This window comes from Nomascus leucogenys, chromosome 3 (genome assembly GCF_006542625.1).
Source record: "Nomascus leucogenys isolate Asia chromosome 3, Asia_NLE_v1, whole genome shotgun sequence".
NCBI lineage: Eukaryota > Metazoa > Chordata > Mammalia > Primates > Hylobatidae > Nomascus > Nomascus leucogenys.
The window spans coordinates 115,114,042-115,132,898 of NC_044383.1; the positions used below are offsets into that span (position 1 = coordinate 115,114,042).

The window sequence follows — 18,857 nt, forward strand, 5'->3', positions numbered from 1 at the left end:
ATCTATTTCAACAAAATGTTTATAAATAAAAACAGCTGATGAAACTAAATCCAAAGGTATGACAAAGAGGACTCAGCTCTATGTTGCTTAAAGAACTTTAAAAAGCATGTGCCCATAAAGCCATTCAAGGACAGGGAAGGAGGTCCCCTTCTCCTTATTCTTACTATAGAATTCCTATTGGGATTGGGCCAGAAATGAGCACTTCTAAGTATTTCAGAGAAGTCCAAAGTGTTAAAAAGTCTTTTATGCAAAAGAACGTCTTTCTGAATCAGTGAATAGTAATGCTCATCAGAATTTCCTAATAACACAAAAACAAAGCCAAGTCCATACATTTGATCAGTTGTCAAAGTAATGGGAGGTGGACTCTTATGTCAACCTTAGTCAGAGCTCCTGCTGGCTTCTTCCTATACACCGTTCACCAATTTAAGTAAAGTGGACTTTGTGAGAGCATAGTGTTTGATGGCCAGGACCTCTTTTGAGCATTTCTTCCTAAGTGGAACACACAACAGATAAGGGAGTCGAGGAGCTAATACAGAGAAGCTACTCATTCTAGCTCAGAAGGAGTTGATGAAGCCCATGTATGCATTCAAGAAGCCAATGGCATCCTCTAGCTGTGGATAGTGGCTAATGTGGTCATCCAGAATCGACACTGTGGACCGCGGCAGCGTTTTCCCATACAGCTCCAAAAAGTCTGGACAGGGATTTACAGGATCCAATGGCCCATAGATAAAATGAATGGGGATAGTTACAGAGGCAAGAGCTCCCACCCAGCGCCTTCTGAGCTTCTTCCTCTGATTGATGCACTGTAAGAGACCGTCAATGACTAAGTTCCCATCATTGTTGCGGATCCCTGCCCACATGTCCCACAGCTCACTCTCAGAGGGCCAACTATACGGCCCAAAGACTGGCGTGAGACCTTGAGCGAATACGAAGAAGTTCATCAGTCGTGTGAGGATGGGTGATGGCACACCTCCATCCTTGAGTAGCTTTTGGAGAAGGAGTGGACGGTGAGTCTCAGGAAAGATACCTCCATTTGACAGACAGAGACTCTTTATGTTATGCCGACCAGATCGATTCTGCTTGTACCTGTAGAGAAGCTCCTGAGCAACAATTATCTCCATAGTCCTAAGACTTGATCCCGCGGTTCTAGAGACCCAGATGCCGCTAAAGCGCTTCCACGATGCTGACCTGCTCAAATATGGAATAGTGATGTGGTCTCGGTTTGTCACTGAAGCCAACACCTAAGAAATCAAGGGCAATAACCCGATGAAACCTCAAGGTCAGAGCTTCCCAAATCTTGTACCAATCGTAGCTGGATGTTGGAAAACGTGTAAAACCACAACTGTCTCCTGACTTCCAACCACACCCACAGAGTCTTGGTAGAAGATACGCAGTCCCTTGTAAGTGAAAAACCTGCCTGAAGACTTGCATGAGTGAAGATCAGGTGAGAGCTCAGTGAGTGGGATGTGCAGGAACGCAGCAAGCAGGAGCACTGCCCACAGACCCACCTGGACCCACCACTCCCTCATCCTGCGGAGACCATCTCTGCGCACAGCGGCGTTATCCCATGCTGCCAGCCGCAGCATTGCAGAGCACGGGGCGCCGGGGCGCCCGCAGCCCTGCAGGGCCGGCCGGCAGCGGGGTCTCAATCAGCAGCCCACAGCCCGCACAGGGCGGCGCCGCGCCCGGCAGCTACAGACACTCTGGCGTGCACGGCGGCACTGCGTTTGCTAGGCGCGACTGCCACAAGGGAAGTGCCCGGGTGTGCTGGTTGCCGTGGCCTCTATTTCTAAAGTATTTCTTATATTTTCCTATTTCTTTTCATTCCTACTGCTTACACCCTCATTGACTAAACCATTGCAACCGCCTCTTGAGGTGATTGAAATATTCATAGATATTCCAGTTATTCTCCTTTTGGGCATATAGTAGGATTACATTTGCTCACCCCTGAAATTAGGCATAGACACAGTCAATGAAATGTGAACAGAACTGACATGCGTTACTCTTAGATTGAGTACGAGTTTTACAAGCCAGTGCATAATTCGCCATGCTATAGAGACAGATGATCTTCCAGATGGATGCCTGAGTGTAGAATATATAGATCAGCTCCCCCCACCCTTCACACATGGGCCCAAAATGTACACGGAGCATGAGCAAGAAATACACGTCCTTGCTATCTTTGTTAGTTTAATCCACAGAGACTTTGGAGTCTGCAGTTATACAGCATCCTAGGCTGTCCTGACTGATATGATCCCTTAATTGATTTCTCTACTCAAAGTCTCTTCTCCCTCCGATTATTCTACATCACCATCATATTAATCTTTCTGAAATAGAAGTCCAATTATATAAATTCCTTATGAAAATCTTTCAATATTTCCCTGTTATCTTCACTGGCTTTCAAGAACATCACAGTGTGCATCGCAACTTCCTTTTAAAACACCCACGGTTTCCCTACATGTACACACACACTTTCTAACGCGTTCGCTTTTCTGTTCCTATGATTCTAGGATGCTCTCTGCTAGTCCTGTCTAAGTGCTACCTATCCTTAAGTAACAGTTCAAATGCCAGTATCTCTATGAGGGCTTTTCTGGATCTCTGCAAAAAAAAAAAGGGACAAGAAATACCTTCCTCCCAAAGGAACAAAGAAAGGCAATTACTTATAAGTAAGCCAGATTTTAGCAATTGGACCATTTTTGTCTTAAATATAACTAACATGTCTCTATAGCTTACAAGGTATTCATAAATTCTTCAAACAAAAGAAATTTATCATAAAGGATATGGGTAAATAAAAGTTCTGTGAAATTGTTTAAAAAATAACTAAATAAATGAATTCCCAAAGGACTTTGAGTCTTTATTTTAGTTCTCATCACACTTTGCAGTGGCCATTTCTAGTACTTTTCAGGCAGTAAATGGTCTTCTTTCACTTCCGTATTATTGAAAATTCTTTTGCGTAATGCCTAGCAAATAGCTTAATGTTGAATATCTGAATGAATGAAATTAAGGTTACATTTTATTTTAAAACTACTGCTTTTTTCTTCAGAAGTCACAACGAGGCAAATGTTGCCAGTAAAATAGTCATTAAGTTAAAAAACATAAATATCTGAGAAATGAACTGAGAAAAGGAGAAATCCTTACAGGACATGAATGGTACAGGAGAATAGTACGTATCAAAGGGTGAACTCTGGGTCACAGCTTGTGAGATCAGGCAAGAACATGTCTAGTCATAGTCTTTCAAATAATCTTATTCAAAATTATTTTTTCTAAGATCCACTTTTACTCTTTTCTCTGACTAATTTTATTTGGCTTTCAAGCATTTCTTTGTGACTTCAGTTTTTAAACAATTTAAACAAATAAAAATTACATTACAGAATTGTTACTTTTAAACTCTTTCCACTGGGACTGTTACTGTAAAATCTGTTCTTATTCTTTTAATTTAACTCCATTATTTTGTTTTAAATGTAATGACCATTCATTATATTTTTCTCCAACTGCTTTAAAAGCACCAATCCTTCTTTTCTGTATATGTATCAAAGTCCATAAATATTCTTTGACATTATCCTAGCCTTGAATAATAAAAGGAAAAAAAACTCTCACAACTTTTTATTCTACAAAATAATATTAAAATATGCCCCTATTTTTACTGTAAATGTAATCTTCACAGCAACAGTCAAGAGAACAAGACTGAGTCATTCTTCATCACACATTGCACAGGCTATGTCTTTTCTGTTGTGAGCCCTGAAGCAATATTCTCACAAGTGGAGCTCTGGGTCGTTGACTGCACTTTTGCTAATGAGAAATCTTCAGTAGGAGTGGCCAGGCCTTATGCAAATCTCTCCAGTAGTTTCTTCCACTAGTGATGCCTTAGAGCCTCAGAATCAATCACTCAACAAGTGTTTACTGAAAGCTTACTGATATTCAGACCTTAAACTGTTACTAAACAGAATACCAGATATGGGATATAATTCCTGCCTGAAGAGTTTATGCTCAAGACAAGACTTACATATATTACAGAGAAGCATAACAGAGCAAATAATTAAGTTCTAAATTTCACTATACACCCTAAAAAGAAGGAGAAATTGATATGGAACATGAATAGTGTAGGAAAATGGTCCTTAGGGAGGCCAGATATGAGAGGGTGAGCTCTAGGTGACCGCCTGTAGGATCAAGCAAGAACATATCTAGTCCTGGAGTTAAGATTTCTATTTTTTCTAGATTTATAGAGGTATAATTGACAAGTAAAAATTGTATATATTCTAGATACGCATGATGATTTAATATACATATACATTGTGAAATGATTACCACAACCAAATTAATTAATGTGTGTATCACCACACATAGTTATCACTTTGTGTGTGCGTGTTTGTTTATGCATGGAGGACATTTAAGATCTGTGTTTGGAAAATTCCAAATAAACAATACACTATTATTGACTATAGTCGCTATTCTGTACATTAGATCCCTAGAACTTATTCATCTTATAACTGAAACTGTGTATCCTTTGACCTGAACCTCCCATTTACCCCAATTCCTGGCAACCACCATTCATTCCACCATTCTACTCTCTGCTTCTATGAGTTCAACTTTTTAGATTCCACATGTGAGTGAGATCATACTGTATTTGTTTTTCTGTGTGTGGCTTATCTCACCTAGCACAATGCCCTTCAGGCTCATCCGTGTCGTTGCAAATAGCAGGATTTCCTTCTCTTTTATGGCTGAATAATATTCCTCTATCTCCCTCTCTCCCTCTCTTTCTGTGTGTGTGTGTGTGTGTGTGTGTGTGTGTCTCTGTGTGTGTGTGTGTCTGTGTATGTGTGTATACCTTATTTACTTCATTCATTCACTGATGGATACTTAGGCCATTTATTTATCTTGACTGTTGTGAATGATGCTGCTATGAACATGTGGATGCAGATATCTCCTTGAGGTACTGATATCACCTTTTAAAATATATAGCTAGAAGTGGGATTGCTGGGTCATATTGTAGTACTATTTTCATTTTTTGAAGAATCTCTATGCTCTGTGCTGTTTTCCATAGCGGCTGTGCCTGTTTACATTCCCACCAAAAGTGTAGAAGGGTTTCTTTTTCTCTGTTTCCTCATCAACATGTGTTATCTTTTGTCTTTTATATAATAGACATCCTAATAGGTATGAGGTGATATCTCACTGTGGTTTTGATTTGTATTTCCCTGATGATTAATGATGTTGAACACTTTTTAATATACCTGTAGGCCATTTGTATGTCTCTTTTTGGAAACATGTCTATTTTTTAGATATGTTTAGGTCCTTTGTCCATTTTGAAATTGGCTTATTTTGTGTTTTCTTGCCATTGAGTTGTATGAATTCCTTACATATTTTGAATATTAACTCATGATCATATATATGGTTTGCCAATATATTATCCCAAACCACAACTTGCCTTTTTATTTTGTTGATTGTATCCTCTGCTGTAGAAGTTTTTAGTTTGCTGCAGTTACACTTCTTTGTTTTTGCTTTCATTGCCTGTGCTTCGGGTGTCATACCCCAAAAATCATCACCAAGACTGATGGCAAGGAGCCTTTTCTTTATATTTATTTTAGAAGTTTTATTGTTTCAGATCATACATTTCAGTCTTGAATCCATTTTCAGTTGATTTTTGTATATGGAATAAGATAAACACCCAAAATCATTCCTTTGCATGTGGATATCTAGTTTCCCCAACACAGTTTATTGAAAAGACTATTTGTTCCCCATTGTGTAGTTTTAATGGCCTAGTCAAAGATTAGTTGGCCATATATGTGTGGGTTTATTTCTGGGCTATTCCATTTCATTGGTCTATATGTCTGTTTTTATACAACTACCACACTGTTTTGATTACCATGGCTTTGTAATACAGTTTGAAATCAGGACCCATCATACTTCTGGTTTTGTCCTTCTTTCTTAAGATTGCTTTGGATATTTTGGGTCATTTGTGATTTCATTTGAATTTTAATTATTAAAATTCTTATTCTATTTTTCAGAACTGTTTTTTCTACATTTTCTTTCTTTTTTTTTTTTTTTTGAGGTGGAATTTCCCTCTTTTCACTCAAGTTGGAGTGCAACGATGCAATCTCAGCTCACTGCAACCTCCGTCTCCTGGGTTCAAGTGATTCTCCTGCTTCAGCCTCCTGAGTAGCTGAGATTACAGGGGCACACCACCATGCCCAGCTGATTTTTTTTTTTGTATTTCTTAGTAGAGATGGGGTTTTGCTATGTTGGCCAGGCCAGTCTCAAACTCCTGACCTCAGGTAATCCACCCACCTCAGACTCCCAAAGTGCTGGGATTACAGGCATAAGCCACTACACTCTGCCATTTTTTCTACATTGTCTAAAAAATTGCCATTGAAATGTTGAGTGACTGCATTGACTCTGTAGATCATTTTGGGTAATGTGGACATTTTAACAATATTAGTTCTTCCAATTCATGAACACAGAAAATCTTTCCATTTATTTGTGTCTTCTTCCATTTCTTTCTTCAATGTCTTATAGTTTTCAGTGTACAGATCTTTCACCTCCTTGGTTAAATTTATTCATATACATTTCATTATTTTTGATGCTATTGCTTTGGTTTCTTCTTATTATTATAGTTTGAGTTCTAGGGTACATGTGCACAATGTGCAGGTTTGTTACATAGGTATACATGTGCCATGTTGGTTTGCCGCGCCCATCAACTCATCATTTACATTAGGTATTTCTCCTAACACTATCCCTCCCCCAGCCCCACACCCCCCCAACAGACCCCGGTGTGTAATGTTCCCTTCCCTGTGTCCATGTGTTCTCATTGTTCAACTCCCACTTATGAGTGAGAACATACAGTGTTTGGTTTTCTGTCCTGGTGATATTTTGCTGAGAATGATGGTTTCCAGCTTCATCCATGTCCCTGCAAAGGACATAAACTCATCTTTTTTATGACTGCATAGTATTCCATGGTGTATATGTGCCACATTTTCTTTATCCAGTCTATTATTGATGGACATTTTGGTTGGTTCCAAGCCTTTGCTACTGTGAATAGTGCCACAGTAAACATACATGTACATGTGTCTTTATAGTAGCATGATTTATAATCCTTTGGGTACTTAATTCTTTTTTGGATAATTTGTTGTTAATATAGATGCACAACTGATTTTCATATGTTGATTTTGTATCCTGCAACTTTATTGAATTTATTAGCTTCTAATAGCACTTTAGATGGAGTTTAAGGTTTCCTTCAAATAAGATCATGTCATCTGCAAACAGAGACAATTTACCTTCTTCCTTTCCAATTCAGATGAATGTTATTTCTTTTTCTTGCCTAATTGCTCTGGCTAGGACTCATAGTACTATGTTGATTGGTAGTGGTAAGACTGGGCACCTGATAAGGTTAGGCTTTATGTCCCCATCCAAATCTCATCTTCAGTTGTAACCCTCATCATCCCCATAATCCCCAAATGTCAAAGGAAACCAGATGAAGGTAATTGAATCATGGAGGCCAGCTTCCCCGATGCTGTTCTTGTGATAGTGAGTTCTCATGAGCTCTGATAGTTTTATAAGGGGCTCTTCCCCCTTCCTTTGGCACTTCTTTTTCCTGCCGCCTTGTGAAGAAGGTGTCTTGCTTCCCCTTGGCCTTCTGCCACGGTTGTAAGCTTCCTGAGGTCTCCCCAGCTGTGCTGAACTGTGATTCAATTAAAACTTTTTCTTTTATAAATCACCCAGTTTCGGGCAGTTCTTTATAGCCTTGTGAAAACTGACTAATACAGCACCTTTATCTTATTCCTAATCTCAGAAAAGCTTTCAACTTTTCACTATTCAGTATGATATCAGCTGTGGACTTGTCATATATCTTCTTTATTATGTTCAGATACATTCTTTCTATACCTAATTTGTTGGGAGCTTTTATCATGACAGGATGTTGAATTTTGTCAAATGCTTTTTCTGCATCTGAGATGATAATATGATTTTTATCCTTTATTCTGTGAAAGTGGTATACAGTAGTCCCCCTTTATGCATGGGGGATACATTCCAGGACCCCCAGAGGATGTCTGAAACTGCAGATTGTACTGACACCTACATATAGTATGCTTTTTATTCTATGTATATACCTATGAAAAAGTTTAATTTATGTTAGGCACAGTGAGAGATTAACAATAGAGCAATTATAACAATATACTATAATAAGAGTTACATGAATGTTGTCTCTCTCACTCCCTCTCAAAATATCTTATTGTATTATACTCATCTTTCTTCTTGTGATGATGTGAGATGATAAAATGCCACCATGATTAGATGAAATATGGTGAACGACACAGGCATTGTAACATAAAATTAGGTTATTATTGATTTTCTGATGATGCATCAGAAGGAAGACCACCTGCTTTGAGCGACCCTTGATTATTGAGCTATGACAATGTTGATGGTTGGATGCCAGGTGCATATGATGTCAATGTCCAGCAGGTCGGTTGTGATACAGTTTGGATACCCTGGAAAAAGGAATGGTTCATCTCCTGGGTGGGAAGAAACAGGACAGTGTAAGATTTCATCCTGCTACTCAACATGCACAGTTCAAAACTTATAAATTGTTTTTCTGAAATTTTCCATTTAATATTTTCAGACCATGATTGAGTACAGGTAACTGAAACCATGAAAAGTGAAACAAAGCATAATTGAGGATACTATATAACATTTATCGACTCATGTATGTTGAATTATCCATTTATTCCAAGGATAAATCCCTCTTAATCATGGTGATGTTCCTTTTGATATGCTGTTGAATTTGATTTGCTAGTATTTTTTTGAGGATTTTTATATCTGTGTTCTTCAGAGATACTGGCCTGTAATTTTCTTTATTTGTAGTGTCCTTATCTGGGTTAGCATTGTGTAATAGTGACCTCATATAATGAGATTGGAAGTGTTCCCTCCAAGTGTCTGGTCTTGGACTTTTCTTTATTGGGAGATTTTTTTTCTGATTTATTCTCCTTACTCATTATTGGGTACTCATTATCCAAATTTGTTCAGATTTTCTATTTCTTCATCATTCAGTCTTGACAGATTCTATGTGTCTAGCCTTTATCAACTTCTTGTAGATTATTGTATTTATTGGTGTATAATTGTTTATAGCAGTCTCTATGATCCTTTTTTATTTCTGTTGCAATGTCTCCTCTTTAATTTATAATTTTATTTAGTTGAATCCTCATTCCTTTTTTCTTGGTTTGGCTGAAGGTTTGTCAATTTTGTTTATCTTTAAAAAACAACTCTTAGTTATATTGATCTTTTCTACTCTCTTTCTAGTCACTATTTCATTTATTTATGCTCTAATATGTATTATTCCCTTCCCTTTTCTTTGTCTTAGTTTTTTTTTTCCTATTTCCTTGAAGTGTAAACTTAAGTTGTTCATTTGAGATCTTTTTTTTAAATATAGGCATTTATCAATGTAAACTTCCCTCTTAGAACGTCTTTTGCTGCATCCCGGAAGTTTTGGTGTGTTGTATTGTTATTTTCATTTGTCTCAAGATACTTTTGATTTCTCTTTGGATTTCTTCTTTGACCCATTGGTCATTTTGGAGTGTGTTGCTTACTTTCCATATATCTGTGCTGGGATTAATATTTCTGACTTTTTAGCTAGGCTGCCTGTATTCTAATTACAACTTCACCACTTACAAGGTATTTAGCTTTAGGTAAGCCATTTAAACTCTCAGTGCCTCAGTCCCCTTATCTGTAACAATGAGGAAGACAGTGATATTAATAATAGTAAGAGTATCTACCTCCCTGACCGATTGTGAAGATGAAATGAAATAGTCAGTAGAAAGTAGTTAGAATAGTTCACAGCATACAGTATTTATTCTTTTTTTGTATAACTAATGTTTTATGAGGTTCTTAGAGTGCTAGACACTGTTTGCATGAATTATTTTATATGATCTCACCACAACCTTATAAAAAAGTTTTTATTGTCCCATGTTTTAGACAGAGTATTTATAGGAGTTAGTTTCAGCCACCAGTTAGTATATAGAGAAGCTGCCAGGCAAACATAAGATTTTTTTTTTAATCTAGCACAAGGACCTGAACTTTACCTCATCTGTCTCCCCTGTTGACTATGAATTCAATGCCTAGATCCCATGAGGGAAGAGTCAAAGCATTTGATGTTAAAATGTACAATCATACTTCTCAAAGGATGTCCTTCTGAGAAATATTCTTTCTCTTACTTATGTTTTGTTAATTTTTGCTTGGTTTTGATTGTTTGTGGACATCAGTTTGTAATCAGAAATGAAGGGAAGGTCCCGGGAGTACCAACATTTAAGAGTGACCAAAAGAATGGAAGCCAGCAAAAAGGATAGAATTCTATCATCTTGACTGCCAAACCTACTCCATGTTGATAGTCTTAATCTTAGTTAATGATCCCTGTTGCTTGATCCAAACACCTAACAATGACTTCACTCATTTCCCTCCTTCTGCACTGTTGTTACCTCTTCAGAGACAAAGCTTCAATACTTTCCACTTAGACTTTCACTACTGACTTCTAACTCATCTTTTTGCTTTCTCTTATTTTGAGCAGTTATTCAGCTTACCCTCAGTCCAGAGTGAATTTCCAAAAAATCAAAGGTTCTGCAACTTTTCATTTCTCTTCAATTCCAACGCAGGTTCACACGTTTATCACCTAGTCTAGAAGGGCTTTCTTCCACAATTTTGCTTGGCAAACTCCTTTTCACCCTTTAAGACTCAACAAAATTGTTGCCTTTTCATGAAAATGGATACTCTTCCATCCTTCTGATATTAACAATTTTTTGTTCTTGTGTCCATGATAGACTTTGTCATCATGTATTACAGTTTATCCCGGAGGAAAGCACCACAAGACCAAGAATTTCCTTTTTTTTTCATCCCAATGCTTGATACATAGTAGCCATTTGATAAATGCATGTTGAATGGAAGCATGAATTTATAACATATTTACCTTCACTTGATTTGAAGTTTCATAAGGAATGCAACAGCTTCCAATTCATGTACTTTCTTTTTGCTTAACAAAGTATCTGACACATAGCACAGAAGTTATAATAAATAAAAGATTAATTGCATAGATATTTTTAAAGGAGACAGAAAAGATTTTAACATCCAGGAATCCCACCCAAAGATGAAAGACCTATAGGTGGTTACAAGTAGGTAAGCAGAGTCCAAAATGTAGGGTCATTTTCAATGGCAGAGAGGAACAGGAGAGTCAATAAGAAGCAAATGCTCAAGGAGCTTGAGTAGAGACTGGAATAGGCATCTCTTTATTATCTTATTGGCTGATGTATACTTTTTGTAAAATAATTAGCTTAAGCTAATTATCTAAGAAACAAGAATCTCTCCTAGGCAGATTAAGTTGCCTTTCCTGGTTCTCCCTGAGTGCTCTGAGTAAGCCCCACCATTGCCTTCTAGAAAAACTTTCTTTCTTCTTTCTTGCCCACTCCAATCTGATCCCTTCACTGCATCCAGAGTGATGATCCAAAAGTTAGGGTCCAAATGTGATCCAAAAGTTTACAGTGGTCTACCATGTTTCCTTTACAAAAAAAGACCAAAAATGTTCTGCCATTCCTGCTCATCATGATTTTGCCTCAATTTTTCAAGTTATGTTTCGTTCATAATGGATTTTTTTTTTTTGGGTTTTCTGAATGTGTTCTGTTCCTTCTACTGCCTTAAAAAGCCCTTATCGCTGAGTCTTCCTACTACTTCCTTCACCTCCACTTACCCTACTGAATTTTCAAACTGCAAGTCAAATATTACTTCCTTAGGGGAATCTCATCAGACTGTCTCCCTAGACCACCACACCCCACCCAAAAACTAGATCATATCCCTTTATTAGGGATACTATTTTTTCAGTATAATTGCAATTATAATTATTGACCCATTGAATGAGTTGATTCATGTCCCTTCCTTCTTTATTATAAGCTTTAAGAGGGCAAAAACTGTTTCTGCTTTTCTTACCATCTTTCCCTCTATAGTGCTTCCACATTGTCTGGTACATTGCAGACACCTAATAAATATTTGTTGGAAGGAATAAATACTAGTGAGAGAATAAATGAGTAATGCATTCATGAGTGAATAAGGATTATATCATATTTTTATGGTAAATATTTTGTTTACCTCCAATGACTGAAACAAAGAGTTCCATATCCTGAAATATGACCTGAAAGCCATGGAATGAAAGGTTTGATAAGGCTGGGCATGGTAGCTCACACCTGTGATCCCAGCACTTCTAGAGGCCAGGGTGAGAGAATCGCTTGAGCTCAGAAGTTCAAGGCCGGCCTGGGTAGCACAATACCTTGTCTCTACAAAAAAAGAAACAAAATTAGCTGAGCATGGTGGTAAGCACCTGTAGTCCCACCTACTCCAAAGGCTGAAGTGGGAGGATTGCATGAGCCCAGGAGTTCCAGGCGGCAGTGTGCTGAGGTCATGCCACTGTGCTCCAGGCTGGGTGACAGAGCAAGAGCCTGTCCCCCCAAAAATTTTTTTTAAATAAGAAAGTTTTGATAAGCAGAATATTAGTTTAATTATGAATAAGAAGAGATGTATAGCATTTGTAGGGGTACAGAACCATATATTCCATAAAGGAAGAAGTTAAGAGCAATGATGTGGAATAAGCACGGGGCTTTTAAGAAGTTGTCTGAGCAGAGGGTATTCTTTGGTCAATAGTTGAAAAAATAAAATAAGGCTTGCTGGAGTGGAGCAAGTCAATGGAAAGCCTTCACAGTTAGGAGGAGCATTTACACTAAATGACTTTATTTCGAACATTCAACAAACACTGATTGATTGTCTATTGGTTACCAGCCATACAATGTTAGGTGCTGGGGAAATAGAAGTAAGTAGAATGAGGTGGGGGAGGTTCATTGTGGCTCTTGGAAAGGAAAATACATAATCAAAGCTTGTGTTAGAAGGGACAATCTGAAGGCTTTTGAAAAATGGGTCTGGGATAAGGAGGATGTTTGTTGAATGAATGAATCAATCAATCCAATTAATTCAATAAACTAATCATGATTTTAGTGAGTATTCTATGAACCCTCACTTAGTTTGATTACCTTGACTGTGACATTTAACTTTGTATTTCACTACTTTTTTGCTTCTCTTACATTCAGTTAAAAATATTTTTAAAATACAATTTTCAAGGTTCAGAAAAAAAAAAATGACATTCTGGAAAAAATAGATGTGCTTAGAACTAAAAAATAAAAATAATGGAGATGGTAAATATATAAGTGAGAAATATGATGATGATTTTCATTAACAACATACACCATTAAATATATTCTCACGTGGTCCAAAGTAATTTCATTCTCTGTGCCCAGCGAGTTGTTATCTACTGATGGTGGTTTTTCAAATGCACCCTGCAGTTAGAGGTCATCACTGAGACCTCAATAATAGACCTCCATCACTGAGAAGTTCAGAGGTAGAAGATGCAGGGGTACAATGTTGGCCTGCATTAATCTTAGCTTGAAAAGAGGATCTTTAGATAACACTATCTAAATTTAGCTGTGTTCAAAATGCTCCACCACAAAAGAGCAGCCAAAAGCAATCTCATTAAAACAAGCTCAGAAAACAATTCAAAGATATATGACTAAAAGCAAACTAAACAACGGAAGCACAAATAGTATGACCTTCTCTTGACTTCTACTTGCACAGCTCTACTTATTCAAGCTCTGTTTTGGACATTAAGCTTTTTTCATAGCCATAACTTTTGTGTTTTTTCCATCATCCTATTATATTTCCCCTTTTATTTTTTATTGAGTTCTTTTAGGAGAAATTTGAAAAAAAATCTTTATAAATGGAGGTTTTTTACTCAAGAGCTTTTAAAATAACAGTACATAACCAGATCACTTTAAAAACACTTAAAAAGTGTTCTATTGTAGTTAAGTTACTGTTTATTGAAATTTCTCTAGTCTTCCCATTGAAGACTACAGAAATCTCTTTCTTCCAGTTGAGCTCAAAAGGAAAAGCAAAAAAAGATGGACAGAAGCCAGAAATGCTGAATAAATTAGTGTCCTTTTTATTTACTTTTTTAAAACTATGAATTGGCTCATTTAAATAGATTCTAAAAGTATTTGTATGTGGGTCTGAACACTGTTGTCATGGAGATTAAAACATTTTTGTTGTTGTTGTGTACACTGGAGATGGCAGTTTTCTTCTAGTTGATGCTTCTGTAGAATAAAAAAAAAAGTTTAGCTGAGAAAGGTAGGTCTTAATGGAATTGTTAATATGTAGTCTTATTTTGGATGACATTTTAAAATCACTTACGTATTTAATCTGTGAATTGTAGAGCATGCTGGGAAGTTATCAATTCCGTTGGTACCTGCCTCAGTTGCAGTTCAGCCTTAAGTACTTACCAAAGGGAACTCATTTGGGGTGGCAGGGGTAACCGAAAAGTGTGGGAGCTGAGGTATTGTTTGAGAGCCTGTGGGCAGTGTGACTGCTCCAATTGTAGTCTCAGTGAGGAAGAGCACCATCTGTGCAAGATTTTCTCAGATGTCCTCTATAAGACTTTCATTGTCATCAGTTCTATGTGCTCTAAAATCATTGCTTTTTCTTCTTTATTTTGAACATATGCTATTTTTTAAGACATATAAGTTTTATTTATGTGTGATCAAAAACCACGTCTCGGGCAACTTCTCCTTTTTGGAATTAACAATTACTTTCTTTGTGGTCTTGTGTGTGTATATACATATAAACACACACACACAAGAAGACTGTCTCTCTCTCTCTGTTTGTGTATACACATATATGCATGTATAAATACACAGAGAGAGTGCGTGTATATATATATATACACACACACAGATAGAGAGAGAGAGAGTCAGTCTTGTTCTGTTAACCAGCTGGGGTGCTGTGGTGCAATTACGGCTCACTGGAGCCTCCACCTCCCAGACTCAAGCAATTCTCATGCCTCAGCCTTCTGAGTGGCTGGGACTACCAGCATGCACCACCACACCCAGTTAGTTATTGTACTTTTTTTTTTGGAAGAGACAGGGTTTTGCTGTGTTGCCCAAGCTGATCTTGAACTTTGGTGCCTCCAGTAATTCTCCTGACTTGGCTTCTCAATATGCTGAAATTATAGGCGTGAGCCACCTTGCATGACCATCGTCCATATATTTTTGAAAATGACCCAGGAACAATGAGACTTTTTGAAGTTTTTTTCCGTTTGCTAACTTATCAGAGAAAACTAGTGGAAATAATATTAAAAAGAAATCACCAAGTGCTACCCATGGATAATGTACAAGAAAACACAGCAAAATTATTTGGCACAGATGGAGAAGAAAAATGTCTGCTTTGTGAGAATACCATAGTAGGCCCTTCAGATAGGAGGTACTTTATTAAGAAGGAGCAATTCTCATTAATAAAGATTTAGAGAGATCACTTATAAGATGTATTTATGGCAGCAAGCTCATTTGGTACATATATGTATGAGGAAATCAAGATCTGAAAAAATTTTCAACGGTTAGAGTGATACATCTGTTATGATGCAATTAATTGTGATATACTGTCTACTGGAGATTTGTTCTCCAAAACCTGACAATCTAATACTTTGTAGGAACTAGTGTCTATAATCTTAGGGGGCGTAGTGGACAGAAAGTTCATTAGCTGTTGGTATTGTGATAGAGGAAAAAGCGAATGGGACCTTAAACAATATGAATAGACATGGTTTCTCAAAGAATAGTCTATGGTTCACCTAAGTACAAATCACAAAGGATGCTGACAATGCAAAGTTGAGGTACCCTGCCTAGATTAAATGAATTAATTTTGGACTTGGGTTTAGATATTTACATTTTTATCAGGACTTCTTATGTTCACCCCAAAGTTTGCAAAATGCTCATCTAAAGTAAGAAAGATGATAGGCCTGATGCATCTTCTGTTTACTAGGTTAAATCTGGAAAATATAAACCTCAGGTGCCAGACTTCAGAGGGATATATAAAAGCAATTACTTTTTGTGTTAGTCCATTCTTGCATTGCTAAAATCCCAAAGACTGGATAATTTCTAAAGAAAAGATGATTAAGGCCAGATGCGGTGGCTCATGCCTATAATCCCAGGATTTTGGGAGGCCGAGGTGAGCAGATCATGATGTCAGGAGTTCGAGACCAGCCTGGCCAACATGGTAAAACCTGGTCTCTGCTAAAAGTACAAAAAAAAAAAAAAAAAAAAAAGAGAAAGAAAGAAAGAAAAGAAAAAAGACGACTAAGTGGTTCTAGATTCTACAGGCTGTACAGGAAGCACAATAGCATCTGCCTCTGGGGAGGCCTCAGGAAGCTTCCAATCATGGCAGAAGGTTAAGGGGGAGCAGGCACGCCACATTGCATAAACAGGAGCAAGAGAGAGTGGGAAGGTGCTACATACTTTAAAATGACCTCATGAGAACTCACTGTCATGAGGACAGTTCCAAGGGGGATGGTGCTAAACCATTTATGAGAAATCAGCCCCCATTATCCAATCATCTCCCACCAGGCCCCTCCCCTAACATTGGAGATTACGTTTCAATATGAGATTTGGGTAGGGTCACACATCCTATATCATTTTTGGAGAAAGAACGGAGGTAGCTCTGAAGGTTTGTTACATCATGGCATTTGAGGAACGGCTGGGGTGATGGCAAATATTTATCATATAGAAGAGCAGGCTCAGAAAAGATACACCAGTTGTTTTCAAATATCTGAGAAAATATCAGTAAGAAGTATAGTCATGAGTGTGCCTCACTTGCCTAAACATTTTGATTAAAAATGCATTTTAGTAGATTTAATTATGCCTTTTTCCTCTGGTGACCATCTGTTAAAATTTTCAAAACCTTGACCTATGAAAAAATTTGTCAGTAAGATGCATTTGTTGTACCAAACTTCTCAGTTCTGGACTTTTTAATCAGTGTAGTTGCCATCGGACTCACCCACCAGTTTGCCTGCTAATCTATCTGATCTGTGTCACTCAAATACAGCAGGGAGTGAAGAACAGCTGCTTTTTCTTATTTCATTCTCCTTCTATCTGTCATAAAATCCAGGTGCCAATAACTAGGGATAAGCATTTTACCAAGAGCAGTTATTTCAATAGCTTGAACTTAAATACCAGATTAATTTTCACAGAATAAAAATAATGTTTATTATAAGTTTTAATAATGGCATGTAGATGAAATATTTGGACTTGGTGACTTTAAAGTTGTGGTTGCTTTTTAAATGACTTCTCTGTTTGAGGACTTCGTGTATACACAAAGTCCTATCACATTTGTGGTAGGAAGATTCTAAGATGACCCTCAAGATTCACAACCTCTGGGCTACACATCCTATATGATCCCCTCCTGTTGAGTGTGGATTGGAGCCTGTGAATATGATGGGACATCATTCCCATGATTAGGTAACATTTTACGACAAAGTAGAAGATATAATTCGGATATAACTCAGGTCCCTAATTAGTTTTCTTCGAGCTACTCAAAAGGAAGATTATGCTGAGGGCACCCAACTTAATCAAGTGAACTCCTAAAAGAGTGTCTAGTTCTCAGAGAGTTTTTCCTGCTCTTGAAGAAGCGAACAATCATGTTGTGAGAGGGCCACAGAGCAAGAGGCTCAGGAGGCCTCTAGAAGCTGAGAGCAGCACTGGATTGATAATCAGCAAGAAAGCACAGCTGAGCTAACACGGAGACTGCAGCCTTTCTAGGTCGACAGGAACTGTGATTATCAATGAATGTTGTTTTCAGTCACTACGTTTGTGATAATTTATTATACAGCAATAAAAACCAAATACAAAATATTAAAAAAAACTTAAGTTGAAGATATCTTAAGCCGAATTGCATTTAATACACCTAACCTACTGAACATCATAGTTTAGCCTAGCCTACCTTTAACATACTCAGAACACTCACATTAGCCCACAGCTGGACAAAATTACCTGGCAACACAGTACACTGTGGAGCATTGGTGGTTCACCCTCATGAACATGTGGTGGACTGGGACCCTCAGCTTGCTGCCCCTGCCCAGCATCACAGAGAGAAATGTGCTTCATATCATGAGCCTGGAAAAATATCAAAATTTGAAGTATGATTTATATTGACTATGTATTGCTTTGGCACTATCACAAAATCGAAAAATACCAAGTTCAACCATTGTAAATCGAGGACTATCTGTACCACCAAATAGGCCATTACTCAAATCCTCAACTTTTTCTCTTTAATGTATGTGACCTCCATTTATATAGTCAATACTTCTGATCTGAAAAAGGATTGGATGATAATAGAAGTGAAAAGTTTGAATGATTATACTCATTTTTCTTTTTCTTTATCTATAAACCAGCGTCCAGTTGGAACATTTCCATATTTTAGTTCTAAGGTTGTAAATTGCTGAAAGTTTAGGTTTTCTTATTGATGATTCTCTGCTAACATTTGATAAGTAGGTTTCATTGAATATCACAATTAATCTATTTAAGAAGGTTGAGAGATATACTGTTAAACCAAAGGAAAAATGGTAAATGAAATTATGATTTATATTTTTCCCCTAATTCATGGGCATTGAATATTAACTTAGTGGTCTGCACTTGTAGCTTGTTAATTGTTTGACATCTAGCTCAAAAGTAAAGTGCTATATCACAGATAGCTTTTCTAATTGCAAACACATCACCTTGTTTATTCATTTGTTCACTAATCTTTAATTAGGTATCTATTCTGTACCAAATGGTATGCCAGGGGTGAGGATACAAAGATAGAATAGAACTTTTTAGTACAGTGTGAAGAAAGAAACATAAAGAAATAAGACTGCTGAAGTATTTTAACTACCAGGTTTGCACATTGACTTCTTTATGCTTCATTTGGATTTTCTGAGGCCTCAACGTTTTCTGTTTTTAAGACTAAGCTCAAGGGTCAACTCTTTCATGAAAATT

The 18,857-nt window shown here is 37.3% G+C and overlaps 1 protein-coding gene and 1 pseudogene across 1 annotated transcript in view; one reads left to right on the plus strand and one right to left on the minus strand.

Annotated features, from left to right (window-relative positions):
* The window catches only part of LAMA2 (laminin subunit alpha 2), a 630,974-nt gene that overhangs the window by 39,773 nt on the left and 572,344 nt on the right, over window positions 1-18,857 (plus strand). The window lies entirely within an intron of this gene.
* Window positions 555-1,547, minus strand: LOC100596572 (annotated as a pseudogene).